General features: G+C 59.8%; 1 protein-coding gene across 2 annotated transcripts in view; it reads right to left on the bottom strand.

Moving 5' to 3' along the window:
- KLHL29 (kelch like family member 29) overlaps window positions 1–18,603 on the bottom strand; it is a 255,641-nt gene that overhangs the window by 47,651 nt on the left and 189,387 nt on the right. The gene's annotated exons all lie outside the window — the stretch shown is intronic.

Raw genomic sequence — 18,603 nt, 5'->3', positions numbered from 1 at the left:
AAGCGTGGATGAGGCGTGAGGTCGCGGGGCTAGGGAGAGAATGAAGCTCACACAAGACAGCTGCCATATTGTCCCCAGGGCTGGTGGGCAGGGGGCACCTTCATAGGACCCTGGACTACTGGCTGCAGGGAGGAGGCAACTTCTGTTCCAGGCCCTCATTACTTTATATTCAGGGTCAGGAGGGATTAAGTAGGGTCTGAACTGCAATTACAAGCTTAAGGTGGAATATTACACAGTCATGAAAAATCACACTCAGTTAAAATTCCAGACACACTAACCCAGTGTTCCCACTCTACTTGGACCCAAAGAAGGCAGAGTCAGCAGGCACACACAAAAGACCCACAAAAACAGGCTGGGGAGACATCAGGAGCAGAGGTAGGAATCCAAAACGCTATCAGGTGGCCGTGGTCACGACCAAGGGGATTATGGGCAACTTTGATTCTCTCATCTACATTCCACCCATTTTTTTTCTGTGATAGCTGTTACTGTGATTTCTAAGAAGCAAAAATAGATACAATTCAGGAACCCCGTTGGCAAACCCAGATGGATGGCGGGAAGGGAGGGTCTCTCAGACGTTGAGTAATCACAGCCCTGCAGGGTACAGCCTTAGTCCAGACTGGAGGTGAAGGAGGAGTAGGGTGGAGGCAGAGAGGGCTGCTTACTAGGGATGGCCACAGACGGGGAGAGGAGCCTCGGACCCCTCTCCCACTGAGATGGAGGCACTTTTTATTTACTGCTTGCATGTTTTTTGAGTCTCCCGAGCGGTGTTCTGACCCAGGGGCTCCACCAGCAATTCTTGGCCCAAGGGGTCAGTAGCTCAGTGCAAGGCCCGGGAGGTGGTGCTGCTCAGGCCTGGGCCTCCAGTGCTTGGGGAGGCACCCGGGGCGCCCCCTTGTAAGCATGTGCTCCAGTGCTCTGGCCAGCGCCCTGGCCCCTCCTAACTTCTGCGGAAGCTTCTGCAGTAGCCCCTGGAGAGGCAGCACCGCCTCCCTCCCGCCCTGGCCTTGCTGAGAGGGACGCTCCTGGCTCCGCACCAGGCCAGCTGGGGAGGGGGCGGCACTTTGCGGGGCTCAGATGCCGAATGCGCTTGCCTGGCGAGCAGCTGTGCACGGGGTAGGGGCCCTGATGGGTGAGAAGGGCACGTCTGGTCAGGACCCTGGGCTGGGAGCTAATTGCAATGGGTCACACTTTCTTCCCGGGACTGCGTTTCAGATGCAAACAGAGCAGTAAACAAAGCCAAAGAGCAACTCTGGGGAAAGAGGGCCTCAGCAACGCGCTTCCTTGGCAGAGGTCCTGCCCCACGTCTGTCTGATGGCCGCCCCGGGATGGGCACAGGGGGTGCTGGGGGCACCAAGGTCAAGCCAATTTTTGTGCTCAGAAAACTGTACGGCGGCTCCTGTTCTCTGAATAGCTTTCCAGGGTGCCCTGGCTGCACCTCGAGGGGGGGCCCAGACCACAGCTGTGCCACCCTCACCCCCACAGACACTCCCCACCGTCACAGACAGTGTTGGCAGAAGAAGCCCGCGTCCCAAGGCACTCGGCATCCTTTGGAGGCTGAAGCTAGAATGTGGAGGCCCCAGTGCGGCCAGGAGGGGGCGCTGCAGCACCTCTCTCCTGCGCTGGTGTGCAGGGCCCTGGAGGAACTGCAGGCCTTTCCTTCTGCATCAGCATCCCGGGAAGAGGACAGAGAGCGTGGGGAGGCCCTTCCAGCAGCTGCTGCAGGGCGCTGTCGAGCGTGTGTGTGTGTGTGTGTGTATGAGTCTGTCTGTGTCTATGTTAGCGTGTGTGTCTGTGTCAGCGTGTGTGTGTTTGTGTATGTGTATGAGTCTGTGTCTGTGTTAGCGTGTGTGTGCGTGTGTGTGGTCTGCGTTAGTGTGTGCGTGCATATGTGTGTGTATGTATGCTGTGTCATCGTGTGCGTGCATGTGTGTGTGTGTGTGTGTGTGTGTGTGTGTGTGTGTCTCGAGAGGCCACGGCCTGGACCCTCACTTCGCCCTCCGACTGGGGTGTTTTGGAACTCTCCTAGGTGCTCAGGCCCTCGATTCCAGCCCCCGACTGCTGCCAGCCTGCGCGCTGTCGGGTCGCAGGCTGTCTGCGGTGTCCGTCGGGAATGCTGCGAGCAGCAAGTGCTCTTGCGGGGAAGGCAGCGCCCAGGGGGAGCTCAGGGGCCCGGGGGCCCTCCTGGAGATAAGGCCGGTCTTCTGGGAAAACGGCTGAATGTACAGACTGCGCCGTGCTGGGGGTCACCAGGGCTGCACCGCAGTGCTGGGGACCGATCCTGGGGCCTCGTGCATGCCAGGTGCGTACTCCAGCCCCCTGAGTTCTACGTACGAGAAAGCGGCTGGGCTGGGGGGAGGAGAGCCCTCTCCCGCTCTCTCCTTTCATGCTGCAAGGCACAGAATCTTCTTGCAGCAAACCTTGGGTACTGTGCAGCACCTTTGTCCTGTGTGTGTGTGTGTGTGTGTGTGTGTGTGTGTGTATAAGTGTGTGTGTCCATGTGTGGTGTGTGTATCGTGGGGATTTCCAGGCACCTCGAAGACAGAGGCGGAGCTGGTTAGCAATTGTTCCTTACGGGAACTGTATCCTAATGATGGACATTCGGGTTCAGGAGGAGCTAGCTGTTTTGTTGGGCTTTGATTTGTTTAAAACATTTCCTCCTCCCCCTCCTTCCCCTTCTTTTAGCTTTTCAAGGACTGGGGTTTGCACACATGCCTGGCTGTGGTGCCTGCACACTTTCTTTCCCCAGCTTATAGGACTCCGAGCTCTAAGAGCAGAAACACCAGGAGGTGGTAGCACATGTGGGGCACCAGAGGCTTGAACTCGTGACCACATGCTTGCAGTCGAGGTCCCTGCACTGTTCCTCTGCACCTGAGGTCCTTGGAGGAGAGCTTATGGGTCAGGTCTGGCTTTTGGCCTCAGGGCTGGCAGATCATCACTAAGGGTGCTGGTTTCAAGGTCACAGAGCTGGCGTCTCACCCACCTCTATGACCCTCTGGGCTGGGTGCATATGAGAAGCATATGCGGGGAGTGAAGACGGCAACCCCGGAGCTCCAGAGGCTGAGGGACACCCCTGTGGGCAGGGTGGGTGCTCCAGGGAGCCCACTGTGGGCAAAAGAAGAATCCAGACATTCAGGCTCTAGGGACCTGTGTGAGCACGGAGCCGCCGGGACTTGTCTGTCTTCAGGGATGTGTGCACTGTGGCCTGGGGGTCACACATGGGGTCACACCTGGGGTCAGACATGGACTCCGTGCCCCTCAGCCCTGCCTCTCTGGGCTCTGGCTGGCATTCAGGGTCTGTCATTCTCATCTGAGGGGGGCACCGGGTGCCAGACCCACACTCGGGGTTGGTGGACACCCTAGAGGGGCCAGGGGACCCTCATGAGCAAGGCTGCCCTCTCTGACCCCCCTCCTGGACCCAGGTTGCGACCCTCTGTAGCCCCTGCCCTCTACCAAGCCCTGTCATGAGTCCAGTCCAGTGAAATTTCTAATGATGTGACCTGATGATGTGTTAAATTGAGATGCTCCGGAGCAGGGGCGGGGGGGGGGGTGGGCGGTGTGAGGAGGGGTGGGGGGGGGAAGAGACGTTTAAAAGACCAGCGCTTACCTTTCTCTACCAATTTGCTGCTAAATGACTGCTTTCGGAGCAACTTACAGAAAGGCAATTCTTTATTCAAATTTTAATTTCCATCTTGTCATGTTAAATATAGACTCGAATTCCAATCATATTATGGAATAGGATGTCGTCTCCGATGCCCGCACGCCCCCTGGGGGAGCTCTGGAGGGGGCGTGGAGGATGGGACAGGGAGGGGCGAAGCCAGGCAGGAAGAAGGGGGTGCAGGTCTTGGAGAGACGCTGGCCCCCGCCCCCAGCCGCGGTGCCCAGCCCCCCCCCCCCGCCCCCCTGGCTCATCACAGACTCAGTGGAACCCGCCCGCCTCTCTGACCTCTCATGCTCACTGCCAGGGCCCAGGGGCTGCTCCAGCGACGCCAGGCACAGGGCAGTGTAGGACAGAGCCCGGACCTCCCACCAGACTCTTGCTGCCCTGCAGGGTTGGGTGGGAGCGCCCCCGATGGCAGGAATGTTCCCAGGCCGCGGTTCTCCTGACACAGAGCGTTGGCTCCATGGTGGCATGTATGTGGGGTCACAGGGCCAGGGGCTCCCCCTCCCACCAAGTGCTGCAGGTGGGGGGCTTCCTGCTCTGAACCCGGCAACAGGCTGGACTTGGGGAGACTGACCCCCTGGGCTTCCCAGCCGCCCCGGACTACCCCGCAGTTCTCCATCAGCGCACGTGGCATCCACAGGGCCTGGCTGCTCCTTCCCCATCTCTGACCTGGCCCCGGCTTCCCCCGGGGCCCTGAACATGGTGGTTGTGACTCCTCCGTCTGGGTGCCCACCCGCCTCCTGAGGGACTCTGGGGCTCCCCCACCGAGGAGTCCCTTCACCCCTTCTATGTCCTCTCGGCCACACCCAGCCTCTCGGTCCTCTTCCCCAAATGCCCCTCCCTCCCTCTAACAATGCTTTCTCACGGTGCCCAGAAAACGGGGTGGGGACTCCTCCTGTGGTGCTCATGGTCCACACCGTGGCCATGTCCCCTGGGCGCCCGCCAGGCCCCTCGGACGTGCTGGTGCGACACCCACTGTCTGGCTAGAACCCGGCTCCCTGGAGCATTCTGGGGGCCACTAGACGTGCGCGTCCCACTCCCAACACCAGAGCCCGCGGGCGGCTGCTGCTGGCCTCTCCCACGGACGGTCTGGCCTGGGGCTGTCCAGCCCCACAGCCCCTTCTCCAAAGCCCCTCCCGCTGGGGCAGGCCTTGTGGACAAAAGAAACAGCGTGGGGCGGGGGGCGGCGAGCGGAACCCAACAGAACTGCTCCCCCCCCCCAAACCTGGCAGAACCTTCCAGTCCAAAGCTTTCAACTTGCCTCTCACAAATTTCAAGTGAAAACTTCTTAGTCCCATTTCCAGGTAACTTTTCATCCATTACAAAACCCACAGCACTTTCAAAGGGACTTTGAACTCAGATCACCGAGAAACACACACACAGGAAAGCGCCGGCGCGAATGAAAGTCTCGGAGAAGAAAGCGGCCGGCGCGGGGCCCCGCTCACCTCTCCCGGCAGCGGCCCTTTCATTCCGCCGAGAGGTGAGGGCGGGCTGGCCCTGGTGGACGCTTGTGATGCCGGCCCGCCGGCGGCCAGGACACGGCGGCCCCGCTCTTTCATCGCCCCCCACTTCCGGGGCCGTGGTGGCTCCCGCAGCCGTGGCCCGGTCCCCTCCAGCACAGGACTCAGCTCCGTCCTGCTGCCCCTGCCGCAGCTGGGCTGGGCTCGGCGCCCTGGACTCTCCCACAGGGCATTTCTGAAAGCTTATGCGGGGGCAGTGAGTCCAGACAGCCCTGGCCCACCCCGTCTGGGACGGCCCAGGGTCACCTGCAGGCCCCACCACCGACTCCGGGAATGAGGCGAGCAGAGAGCCGGCTGAGCCCGGAGTGGCTCACCTGGCCTGGCCTCTGGGAGCCCCTGGTGGATTCTGCAGCAGGTGACCCGGCCGGGGTGGGCTTGGCCTTCTACCTAGACATCCTTCCTCCTCGATCTTTCCAGAATCCCCCCTCGGCCTGAGCCCCTCGGACGGCAGAACCCTGAGAACCAAGAGAAACCCCAGAGGGGGCCCTTCCGGCCAGGCCAGCGGGACTCCCTGGGGCCCTTCTCCGACTGGCACCTGACACCTGCTCCCTGTCCTTCCTCAAGGTCGCTGCAGTGGCTGCCGTGACAGGCAAGGGGCAGCCCCTTGGGCGAGGCCACATGCCCTGGGTCGCATGTAGGGCTGAGGAGCCCAAATGCCCAAACGCAGTGTTGGGGTCTTTCAGCTGCTGTGCCAGCATGCGTGCCCCCCTCCCAGGGCTCCCACCCTTAACCAAGAACACAGCGAGGATTCCATACTGCTGGGGCTCATTGCAGTGTGTGCGTGTGTTCGCGTGTGCACACACACACATGCACACACACATGCATGCACACACATGCACACATACCCCACACGCACACACAAATATGCACATACTCATGCACCCCCATATGCACACACCCGCACACACACGTACTTCATAGTCCTGGTGCTTGCCCAATTCTTTTTTTTTTAATTTTAAAAATTTTATACAGTAGTTCACAGTACTTGATTACATTTAATATTCAAACACCAATCCCACCATCATGACACCTCCCCACCACCATTTTTCAGATGTTTGCATCCGAATCCCAGATCAGAACCAAAATAATATATTTTGGACATCTTATAGCCTAGTTTTCCCTCTCGGAGAACCTGGCAAGCTACCGAGAGTTTCCTGCCTACATAGGAGAGCCTGGTAAGCTCCCTGTGGTGTATTAAAAGAGAAACAAACAGTAACAATGATGGGTCCCATTCCCCTGACTCTGAAGAGCCTCTAATACAGCACTGTTGGGAAGGATGAGTAAAGAAAGGCTGCTAAAATCTCAGGGCTAGGACAAATGGAGACGTTACTTGTGTCCGCTCAAGCAAATGGATGAACAACATGACAACAGTGATACATATATATGTATAAAATGTGTATATATATATATATATCTGTGAAAAAAAATTTCCCTCTAAGATTGGTGGCCTCATACCTTGTACCACATCAAGTGTGGTGCGCTACTCTTGGAGTATGGGTAAGGTATTTGGTATGAAGTATCACGTTGTGCGGCTGTGAATGGGGGCTGCACGGTCCAGGAATAGGTTCGCTCATGGGTGAGGCTTGGCCCAAGTGTGTGGACAGCAGCCTTGGGCACGGCGGATGTTGAGTTCTGGAGGTTTTCGGCTGCCTGCCCCCTCGGAGTGCCCTGAGTGAAACAGCCTGGCGCGGGGTTTGGCAGCATGGTTATGCTTGCCCAACTGTTTAGCTTCAGTGTTCCCTGGGGGTCGTGCCCCTTTGTTGTGCTGGCACACACCCGGGTGAAGGGGCAGCCAAAAATCACTTGTGGTGCCAGGGAATGCAGACAGCAGAGTTTCCGGGACTGAGCTCAGCACATGTGGGGGCACCAGAGATTTGGACTCGTGACCGGAGGGTGTTCTAAGTCCTTGTGTAGTCCTGGGGCCCGGACTCTCCTGGGAAAAGCCCTGCGTCCTCTTCCGGAGTTGTGGGCCTTGGCAGAGGACGCCCTGGGCTGGCTCACTTGTGCAAGGGAACAGCTCCCAGCTCCGGAACTCTCTGCTGTGAGCCTCTGACTTCTTCAAGTGAACCAAGTTTCACTCTGCCAGCCAGCAAACTGGTCCCGACACAGATCTGTTCAGCGACCCCACTGGAGACCTCACAGTGGGAGGGACCACGGCAGGGCCACTTCAGGGTCAGACTGGACCAAGAAACAAGCAACGAGGCACAAACGAGCACTGCCCCCCCCCCCACACACACACACAGTGGACGGAGCTGCAACAGTCTGGCCATGGGAACTTGCGGAGTTAAGTCAGCATGGCCGTGTGGGTCCCAGGCGGAAGCCTGCCGGGATGCTACTATGGAATATTCCAGAAGCATGCAAGGGCGGATTCGGTCTGCCTCCTTTTTGGCTCCCCGCAGCTCTCACTCTGCTTTCTGCTGGCACAGGCTGTTGGGAAAGAGAGCGGAGCAGGGCCGGGCAGGTCCTGAGGGAGGGCCGCACCCGGAGGGCAGCACTGAGGTGGTTTAAGTGGTGCTTTAAAGGACCTGGCAGTGCTCAGCGCCAGCCCATCTCTCAAGCGCTGGAACATCTGCCGGGCAGAGAGAGCCCAGCTAAATGCACCGGAGGGGACCACGCAGGGGGAGCGGTGAGGTTTTTAAGAGGAGGTGGAGGGGCGGAAGAGGCCCTGGGGTGGACAGACAGGGAGACAGGAGGGGAGGGCGAGGGGGCTGGGGTGGCCAGAGCTGTGGAAGGCTCCACAGGGGGCCAGTGCAGCCGGGGGCCAGGCCCACCCAGGGCACGGCGGTCCTGTGGCTGTTTGCTGGCAACCCTTGGGCGGAAGAGGGGAGCCCGCCCACTGTCCACTCAGGGCGCTGTGTGAGCAGGCCCCACTCTGCACCCAGCCGTGTGCCCTGGCTCATGGCAGTGCATTCATTCACTCATTCATTCCTTTATCTCCCAGAGTACTGGCACTGGGGACCCCTGGCTTTGGGGGCTGCACAGATTATTGCCCCCCTCCCCCCCCGTCACCCTTGAATCATAGCCGTCCACTGCTGCTGTCCACTGAACCTGACCGTGTCAGTTTGCAACGCCCGCTTTGGCCGGAAGTCTGCCGAGGCAGAGGTGTGGGTGTGTACCCCGGTCCGAGTGTCCGGCCTGCGTTAGTCAGCACAGGCTGTGCCAAACTGCACTGGTGGCGTGACATCAACGTCCGCTTGGAGCCAGCAGCCCGGCCCGGCCTTGCACGGCTGCTGCCCGGGCCCAGCCAGGTCTCTTTCTCGCCGTGTCCTCGTGCTGGCACAGAGACAGGCTCAGGTGGCCTGGTCCCTCCCTCTGACAAAGACGCACACTCCTTGGGGCCAGAGCGACCTCACAGGTGAAGAGACTGTGGGTACAGCACTTGCCTTGCACACTGCCTGCCCAGGTTCGAGTCCCGGCACTTCATCTGGCCCCCGGAGCACTAGCCGGGAGGGATTCCTGAACACAGAGCCAGGAATAACCCCTGAACACTCCTGGGGGTGCCCCCCCTCCAAAAAAGATACATTCCATTGTGGAGGTCCATCCTCATGACCTCATGGGAACCTAAGTATCTCCCCCAAGCCATGTCTATCTATCGTAAAATGGGAATTAGTGAGAGAGTCCATTTACAAATTCGGGGTGGGGCGTGTATTACAAGTACATTCATGGTCCCCACATAGCACGCATGCGCGCATAGTAGGTGCTGAAAAGTGCTGGCTGGCTTGAGTGGTAGTTTCGTGCCTGGGGGCTCCCTGTCTGCCTTGACTCCTGGGACCCCGGATGTTGCAGGGAAGGGTGTCCCCAGACCTGGCCAGGGGTGGCTGCTCCTCCCAGCAGTCTGAGCTCCCCACTTCTGGTGGTTTGCTCCCCCCACCCTCCCCTCCACTGCTCTCCCTTGCTCACAACATAATCCCCATGATCCGAGTCTTCCCCAATGCTGGCGAAAGGCTTGTTGTATTTATCTCCGGAGGATCCGGCGTGCCCCTGTGCAATTCTCCATTGTCATGGTTCATTTTAATTTCCTCTAAGGCTGTTGGCCACTCTTGTGTTCAGAAATAGCTTGTTCCACTTAATAAAAGCACTTAACTATGCAGGCCCGAGAAGTTTCCTGGGCTTGTTCGTCAGAATGTCATTGTCAGCGGCGGGACATGAGGCTGGGCCCCGCCGTGCCGGGGGCGTTTCCAGGGAGGGGGGGCAGCAATAGAGGCAGGAGCTGGGGCTTCTGGTGGCCCCCAGCCAGGCGGGAGGCCCACACCCAGTGTGCACAGCCCCGGGCTGCCGTGGACGCCTGCTCCACTCTGAGGAGCCAGTTCACCTCCTGCATTCCCGGGATCTGGCCCTGTGTCCGCAGAACTGGAATGACAAACGCCCTTCCGGAGGCAGCTTTCGGGGGCTGAAAGTTAAAGCACTTGCACACAGGAGACCCCTGGTTCGACCCCTGGCACCGCATACAGTCCCCCGAGCCATGCCAGGAGTGATCCCTGAGTGCAGGGCCCGGAGTAAATCCTGAGCGACACTGGGCGTGCTTCCCCAAGCCAACAATAAATAAAAGATGGGCTTTATTTATTGGACGGCGGGTACTCCCTGTCTCCAGGGCTGGGAAAGGACTGGGCAGAGCAGGGACTTGTTCAATAACCCCTGGGGGCCCCGAGAAGATCAAAAGAGGGCTGGGCCAGGCAGTCTTTCCCCCACATCCGTTTTCTCTGGCTTGCTGGGGTCTGAGACTCCCTGACGCTCTGCGGGTTATCAAGAAAGGACAAGGAGTAAACAGAGGGGTTGGGGGGGGGGCGGTTTTCCTTCAGAAACTCTAGCTGAAAGCCCCCTGACTATCACCTCTGGGGGTGCGCCTCCCTGGGGTCCCATCGGGATCCACCGGCCCGGCTGCCCAAATAAGCCCCTTCCTCGTCTTTTTCCTGGCACGGCCAGAGACGCACCCCGTTTGGCAGCTTTGCCTCTAGAGGGCACGTGTGTGTCAGGACAGAGACGCCCCCCCCCCCCCCCCCCCGCCCTGGCACGCACGGGGCAGCTTTGCTTCCGTGCCAGCGACTCCTGAGTCCTGTCTACAGCCCCGAAAGGTCTCCAGGGGCCAGGGGCCCGCAGGCTGCTGGGACAGCAGGGCTGGGGGAAGAGCCGCCCCTCCAGGCCAGAGGAGCAGACAGACCCTGCCGCCCTCCAGGAGAGACTCTCCCCTGGTGGCTCTGAGGCGCACAGTCCCACCTCGGAGCCTACCTCCCAGACGCCTTTTCCCTAAACCAGCTTCCTTCCTGACTCATTTCAGTTTTTAAACAAGAAAACATCAACAAACACGACGGAGGAAAACAGATGGTAACAATTACAGGAGGGAGGAAACAGAGGGGTTCCCTCTCCGGGGGCAGCAAACAGACGGTCCCCAGACAGCGGCGCACGGTGTCCAGGCCGCCACTGGGTCCACGGGGGGCCGTCTCCTCTGTAGGGGCCAGAGGGCAGGGGCGGGGGGCTGGGGGGCACAGGGCAGCCCCCACAGGCAGGTCCTGGGGAACGTGCAGGACTGGACGCAGACGGCTCCACACCTCCCGGTGCCCTCCCTCCCTCAGATGCTGTCCCCTGTAGGTACATTCGAGCCAGGACTCCCGGTACAGATGCGAGACCCCGCCATGCACAAGTGGGCTGAGCTGGAACCAGTGTGCCACCAGGACAGCGGGGTCCAGAGCCCGGACTACAGGCTGGGGTGGAGAGAGAGCCAGGATGGGGGCGTGGCTCCCCAAACAGCTTCGGGTCTGTCAGTGCTACTGGAGCCTGGAGCGGGTCGGGTCAGGGGGTGGGGGACAAGGCTGTGTGTGTGTGTGTGTGTGTGTGTGTGTGTGTGTGTGTGTTGGTGGGGCCGGGGGGATGTTTTCAGGCCAGGGAGTCCATGCACTGAATTAATCCTGAGAAGAGCTTCAGTCCTTGCCCCGGTGGGGCGCCCGAAGGTCAGTGAATAGGTGACAGGGGTCCAGGATGCTGGACTAGGGACTGGGGGGGGTTTCCTGGGCCCCCTCTATTGCTCCCCAAATTCTGCATCTTCCTACTTCAAGCAGCACACAGCCTCTGACTCCCGAGGGATCAAGCTGGCGGAGCCGTGCAAGAAGCGGGTGGCAGGCAGAGCGACAGTGCCACAGGAGGGCGCCTGCCCTGCTCGCTGCGGGCCAGGATTCGATCCTCGGCCTCCCAACCTTGGAGTTCCGTCAGGGGTGGTCCCTGAGTGCAGAACCAGGAAGAAGAAGACCTGAGCACTGCTAGGACCCCATCCCTCCAGCACCCCCCCCCCCCCGAAAAAAAGCAAAGGAAATAGGTGCAGCTTGGACAGATCATGACGGGGCACCCAGCTGTGGGTCCGTCAGAGCCACCCCAAAGAGAGTGGGAGCAGGTGTGGGGGACAACACCCGGTCTGGGCACAGGGACACGATTGATGCCTTGGGGTTCAAACCCCTCCTCCCGTCCCCTCTGGGCCTCAGTTCCCTATTCTGCTCAGAGCGAGCCTGCTGCATCACCCGTCACCCTGAGCTCCCGGGGTTACGCTCCCTGTCCAGGGACCCCCTTGTAGGCCTCTTCTCCCATGCGTGTCTCTGCAGCCTGCCTCGCAGGCACTCCTGAGGTGCGGGGGGGGACATCCTTCCGCACCCCGTTTAGGCAGCTCCTTCTATCCCCTGACACTCTTCCCAACTCCCCCGGAGGCAGGCGGTGGAGCAGGGAGCCTGCACAGACCGCTCCCCTCTGGGCCTTCACTGACCAAAAGAGCTGCCAGGAAAGTCCCTGAACGTCCTGGCCTTGTTGCCTTGCAGACGGAGGTCGTGGGGGTGGCGTCTGAGTCACTGCCGGCTGAGGCGGTGGAGAGTGGAGAGGTTTATGGGACCAGCATTATCCCCTCCCAAGCTTCCCCCCCCCCCTTCCCCGTCTCACCAAGTGCTGTTCCCTGTACCTCAGGGTGTCAGGCCAGGCCTCCCTCCCTGGTGCTCAGACCACCTCACACCACCCACACCAGGACAGGGGCTGACGCCCCCCTGTGGACTTGGGCACCCCCCACCCCATCTGTGGCCTTGTGTCCCCCTCCCTCTAAGCAGTCATGCTGGGAGTGCCATGACCACCCCCTTCTCCCACTCCCGGAGGGCGTTTCCCCGCTTCTGAACCCGCTGACCATCATGTCTCTGCCACTGACCCACCCCCACAAGGCGTCTCCACTTGGGGCTCCGCCTGCACGTCACACTCCAAACTCAGGCATCGGCTGGGTCCCCTCCTGGACACCCCGGCGCGGTCTGCTGTCCGGAGTCACTCCCCTACACCCGGCACCCTTACTCAACTCTCACTTCTGTGCCCTGTGCTTCCCTTTCCTGCAGCCTCCCCCCTGCCCCCTGGGGTCCACCCTCATCTCCCTTTGTGCCTCGGTCAATTTTTGTTCTTTTTGTTGTTGTTGTTGTTTTGGGTCACACCTGGCGATGCACAGGCGTTACTCCTGGCTCTGCACTCAGGAATTACCCCTGGCAGTGCTTAGGGGACCATATGGAATGCTGGGAATTGAACTTCTTCAACGTTAATGTGACCAGCTCATTCTTCCCTCTAAAGCCTCCAGCCCCAGAGCCAAAGGACCAAGTCCAAAGCCCTTTCTTGGGGTGGGGGTGGGACCGGGACCACCTCCAGCAGTGCTCAGGACCTACTCCTGCCTCTGTGCTCAGGGGTCCCTCCCGGAGGTGCTCGGGGAGACATATGCAGTGCCAGGGATCAAACCAGGGTGGGCCATGTGCATCAACCCCTGCACTGTCTCTGGCTCCAAGACCAAAATCCTTTACTCGGGGGTGGGGGGCGGGGGTTTGGGCCACAGCTGGTGGTGCTCAGCATTCACTCCTGCAGGCTTGGGGGACCACGTGGTGCTGGAGATCGAACCCAGGTCAGCTGCTTATCAGACGAGTGTCCACCCTCTGTCCCCTCTGGCCCTACAAGCCCAGAGTCCTCCCCAAAGCTTCCTGCCTTCCTGGCTCTGCCTCTTGCTCCCCAACCCTGCCACCTTGTCCTCCCCGGCATCCCCAAGCCCCCAGAGCTTGCTGCTTCCTATCTCGGAGCCTTGGCCTAAGCCTTTCCCTTCGGCGCTCCTCATCCTTGATGGCTCAGCGTGCACGACACCTCCAAGAAGTACTCTGTGATCAATGCCCACTTCCCCGGCGTGGACAAAGCCTCGTCTTCTGCCTTCTGACATGGCCCCCATGGTGCCACCGGACCGTGATTCCTATGTGCTCCTACCTCCCACCGGAGCCCAGCTCCCCTGCAGTCAAGGCTAGCCTTATCTCCAGGACAGCAACCAGCACCGTGGGCTCCTCCCCGGGGAAGCTGCCCCGGCTGTTCTAAGGGCAGGGTGGGCCGTCCGTGTGCACCACAGCTGCCCCCTTCGTTGAAACCCTAGCAATGTCTTGTCCTCCCCGTCTCTGCCCCTCGAAGGACTCTAGGCCACGTGATGGTCGAGCCGCCACCGGAACCCTCACCCCGTGAGCCGAGCACGTGGCCTCTCCCTGTCCAGGTTGAGGCTGAATCTGTCCCGGTGGTGCCGAGCCCTGGGGAGGTGGAGTCTGGCCGCTCGGATTTCCAGCAGCCTGAGCAGCAGGCTCCCCTTCCCGCTCCACCCCCACCCACCTCGGGCCCCCTCCCCCGGGAGCACCGCTTCCCTCTGGCTACCCCCCTGCTCCGGGACCAAAGCCGAGCATTGGCTCAGCCCTGAGGCGTCCGGGACGGGCCCAGCATGTCACTCGGGCTCAGTGATGCTCACGGGTGACCCGAGTGACCCACTGGGCTGAGCGCATCCCTGTGGGGGGGCTGATCATGGATGGCCTATTCGTGACATCTCATCCCACAGCCTCGCCTCTGGCCTGTCCATCCCGCCTCCACTGCACGGACACTCTGGACACTCGCCTCCCCCAGAAGGGGAGCGGCAGGATTTCTAAGTTGCCAGACGCCCTTTCCCATGACCCGAAAGCCGGTCGAGGCCACGGAGGCAGGATTTTCCAAGAAACTCCTTCGCCCTGAGTCACGCCGCCTTCCCACAGACGCTCCCGACGGCGTCTCCAGCCCTAAGGGGGCCACGGGGAAGGCCGGGGGCTCCATCTGCTCTTCGTGCTGCAGAACCAGGAGCTGCCCGAGAGACTTTCTTCCTAAAGGCCAGGTTCGGGGGCCAGCAGAGCGAGCTGAGTGGAGGTGACAGGTGCCAAGACTGAGCGGCCTGCCGCCCACGAGAGGTGGCTTCCCCGGGCACGTGGGCGTGCTCGGATTTTTACAAGCCTGATTCTCTGTCACCGCCTGACGCTGCAGGGGGTGTCGTGGGGCTGATGCGGAGGGCCTGCACCCCAGCTGTGACCGGGCCGGAGCCCCTGGTGGGGTGTCAGTCCTGGAAGCACCCCGAGGCTCTGTGTCCTGGGCCGGGGGGGGGGGCGGGGGCAGCTGTCTCCGATGCACACGCAATCGGCCCCTCTGGGGTGGCGTGGGCGTCCCCTGGCAGCTCCCATGGAGTGGGGGCGGGGGACAGGCTGCCCGGCCACAGCCCTGAGGCCGAGTGCCTTTTGGATTCTCATTAGTGGAGAAAATGTGTTTGCGAACTGCTTACTCGGCGACGGAAACGATGCTCCTTTTTAATAAAACCTCGATGTAATAAAGGCCCGGAGGCAGCCCTCGCGTCTCGATTCAGCGGTGCGGGGAGCGGGGTGGGGGCACTCGGAATGTCTGTAACCCCCCCCCAACTGCAGAGACGAGAGCGGAGCAGAGACAGGGCGGCCGGCTGTGCCCTGGGTGGGGGGGGTCTCCTAGGGGGTCTTTGGGGAGAGCCGATGAGGTGAGAGACACGAGTCCACCTGCGTGAGGCAGAGGCACGTGGCTGAGCAGGTCCAGCTCAGTGGACAGGCCCACTGGGATCATTCCTACGGGCCCCAGGGGACCTGGTCTTTAGGAGGAGAAATGGGGGCACTGGCCTGGAAGTCCACGGTCGGCAGAGCTGTGTCCTGGGGGAACGTTCCAGACGGGCAACTCAGGGTCCACCAGGGACGTAACACGGCTTAGCAGAGCCGATGCTGCCAGAGCAGACGCCTGGTCACTCAGATCCAGGGCCGCCGGACACAGGGAGCCGGACAGGCCCCTCTGCCACGGATCAGGCCCCCAGCACACCCGCTCACACTCACCCCTGGCACCATCGTTGGCACAAACGGCTCCAAAGCCCCAAACCCCCACCATAGCAGAAGACAAACACGGCCCCGTCGGTTTTGCTTAAATGTCCCCGTGGCCAGCAGCGCCTGTGCTGAGAGCCTCACCTCAGCCCGCTCTCTTTCCCAGGGCTGGGGGTCTCCGACGCCAGTCACAGGGGACCCACACGGGGGACCCCGATCCCTATCTCATCGCTCCACAATGCTGACAGCGCAGACATGGGCGCACCTAAGTACTCTATTCTGACGGAACCCTCAAAGGTCCCTACTGACCCTGGCAGAAAGGGGACCTGGTTGCCCCCACTGCTCTGGCCCACCCTGGCCCTCCCCCGCCCCTCCCCAGACCCAATTTCTCTCGGCTATCTTCCAACTTCCCTACAGGTCGACACAGAATGCCCAAAGGGAGGGCCCATAGCTCGCCGCACCCACCTTGGACCGCATCACAGTCACTCCAGGCTGGCACCGAATGCCCCAGGCCTGGGCAGGGGGCCCATTCTAGTTCCACTGCCCCCACGCTCGCCCCGCCCCACCCCTCCACTGCCAGGAAACCCAGGCACTTCACAGGCATTTGACAAATGAGTGTCAGGAATAGATACAATTAAACAGGCATAGATACAATCAAGAAGACTCAGCTGGATACACTCAGGGGAGGGCGGGACAGAGGGGTTTATGCCCCTCAGCGGGGGTCCTTGTAATGGCTCTTATCTCTGCACCTCTCCCAGAGAGGACTCCTTCAAGATCAACTCACTTTAGGGACCCTCAGTCACACAGCCCCTTTGTCCCTCAGCCAGGTAGTTCCTGTTGGCTTGTATTGGGGTTACATGAGAACAGAGAAGCAGATGTGGGTCGACCACCAGGGACTCTTAGCCCCCGACCTCATGCTTTTATCTCTTATCTCCTCCCTCCCTCCCTCCCTCCTTCCTTCCTTCCTTCCTTCCTTCCTTCCTTCCTTCCTTCCTTCCTTCCTTCCTTCCTTCCTTCCTTCCTTCCTTCCTTCCTTCCTTCCTTCCTTCCCTCCCTCTCTCCGTCCCTCCCTTCCTTCCTTCCCTTCCTTCCTCCCTCCATCCCTTTCTCCCTCTCTTCCTCCCTCTTTCCCCTCCTTCTCTCCCTCCTTCCCTCTCTCCCTTTCTTTGTTTCTTGGCCACACCCGGCGGTGCTCAGGGCTTACTCCTGGCTCTGCACTCAAGGATCATTCCTGGCAGGCTCGAGGGACATAGGAGATGCCGGGACTCAGGCTGGGTCAGCTCCAAGCAAGGTGAATGCTCTATCTTTCCATTTCCCCCAGTTTCTAAAGATTTTGTTTTTTGAGCCACGCCCAGTGATGCTCAGAGGTTACTCCCAGCTCTGCACTCAGGAACTGCTCGTGGAGCTCGGGGGACCAGACCTGGTGCCCGGGATTGAACTGGGATGGCTGCAATCGAGGCAAGCGCCCTCCGAGCTCTCCAGCCTCCTGTCTTGTTCTCTTAATCCTCGACACCCCTGCTTCAGGCCCGTCACCCGGGGCCCATCACGGGCAGTGCCCTGCTCTGAACCATCTCCTAGAACCGGATCTCCAGGGGAGCCTCCTGGGCGTTATCCTCTTCCTGTGCTCAGTTCGAGGCTTGCTAAAAATCCATAGTTCGTTTCCTAATTTCTTATCTGCGCCTTAATCACATAGTAGTTTTATTATTATTGTGATCATGATTGTTATTATAAGTGGCGAAAAATAAAACAGAGCATAAAAGTATTTCCGGGGGTGTGGGGGAAAGAGGCGTGATTTAGAATTTTTAATTTCTCTGAGCTGGGGTTGGGCTTCATGGCCCTGGGTAAGGAGGAGCCATCCTGAGTGCCGGCCCTAATGGGTTTAGTATCTCAATGCTCCAGATTGTCATTGACGCTCTGGGGGGTCCTCAGTTCTCTGGTTATCTGCTTCCCATCAGCATCGCTTTCTCCAAACAAACACGCTTCAATTAGAGCAAATGTGAGGTGTGTACTTTGTGAATCAGAGCTCAACTTTGCAAACACAAGAAACAATAAACGTTTTCTGAGCACCTGTGACATTCCGGGCGTTGAGGTCAAGACATAGCAACAGAGGAGACCCCAGCCCCGCTGAGGTGCCCGGGCCCCTGTATACCGAACACGGACACTGCAGACTCAGCAAGTCGCCGGGACCTGACACAGCTATGGAAGCTTCCAGCAGGAAGTGAAGGACTCAAATCTCAGGGGAAGCTCCTGCATCTTTGCTTCCAGATGCTTCTGTGCCCTTCTGGGATGAAACGGTCTGGGACCTTGGCCTCTCTCCGACTGCAGACTCAGAATGGAGACAGGGATGGGGGTTTCTGTACCAGGGTGGTCTAAGGTAACCTTAAGGGTTTTTTTGGGGTTGTTTTTATTTTGGGACCACACACAGCCGTGCTCAGGGCTTCCTCCTGGCTCTGCACTCAGCGATCACTCCTGGTGGGATCAGGGGACCATATGGGATGCCGAGGATCGAATCCAGGTCAGCTGCTTGCAAGGCAAACACCCTACTTGCTGTCCTATCACTTCGGCACCAGAGGTGACCTTTTGGGGCCTCAGCCGTGAACCCAAAGCTGCAGCCACATTGCTGCTTTCTGCCTCAGGAAGAGGAAAGTGTCTGAGGGTCAAGGTCACACACAGACTCTCGAGGTGGGGCTGGCAGCCCTCAGGGTTGAGCCTCGCTCACCGGAGAGACAATTTCAGAACGACGGGCGAGTCTGGGTTTGATAGGATCCCATTCGGTTTCAGAGTTTCAGTTAAAAAAAAATCCCCTTTGCCTGTAGAATAAAAGCCTAAAATGCTTCACTATCAGCCCCTTTCCTTTCCTGCAAGGCCCCCCTAGCCCCGTCCCTAGTCTGTCAACCTCTTCTCCACCCCACTTCACCCTTCTCGGCACCCTCAGGGCCAGAGGCAGGAGTGGAGAATGTTTCTCCAGTTCTCCAGGTCAGAAGGTTGGGGCAGGGGCGATAGTACTGCGGTCAGGGCACTTGCTTCCACACAGCCAATGCGGAGTCAACCCCAGGCACCACACGTCATCCCACAGCCGGGCGTGATTCCGAGTGCAGCAGGAGTAAGCCCTGAGCACTGCTGGGGGGGGGGGAGGTGTGGCCCCTTAAACAAAGAAAAAGCAGAAAAGCCTCCTTTTCTTTTTTCTTTCTTTTTGGGTCACACCCGGCAATGCACAGGGGTTACTCCTGGCTTTGAACTCAGGAATTACTCCTGGCGGTGCTCAGGGGAC

The sequence above is a fragment of the Sorex araneus genome, chromosome X (genome assembly GCF_027595985.1).
Source record: "Sorex araneus isolate mSorAra2 chromosome X, mSorAra2.pri, whole genome shotgun sequence".
NCBI classification, from domain to species: Eukaryota; Metazoa; Chordata; class Mammalia; order Eulipotyphla; family Soricidae; genus Sorex; species Sorex araneus.
This window is presented reverse-complemented; position numbering and strand designations above follow the sequence as displayed.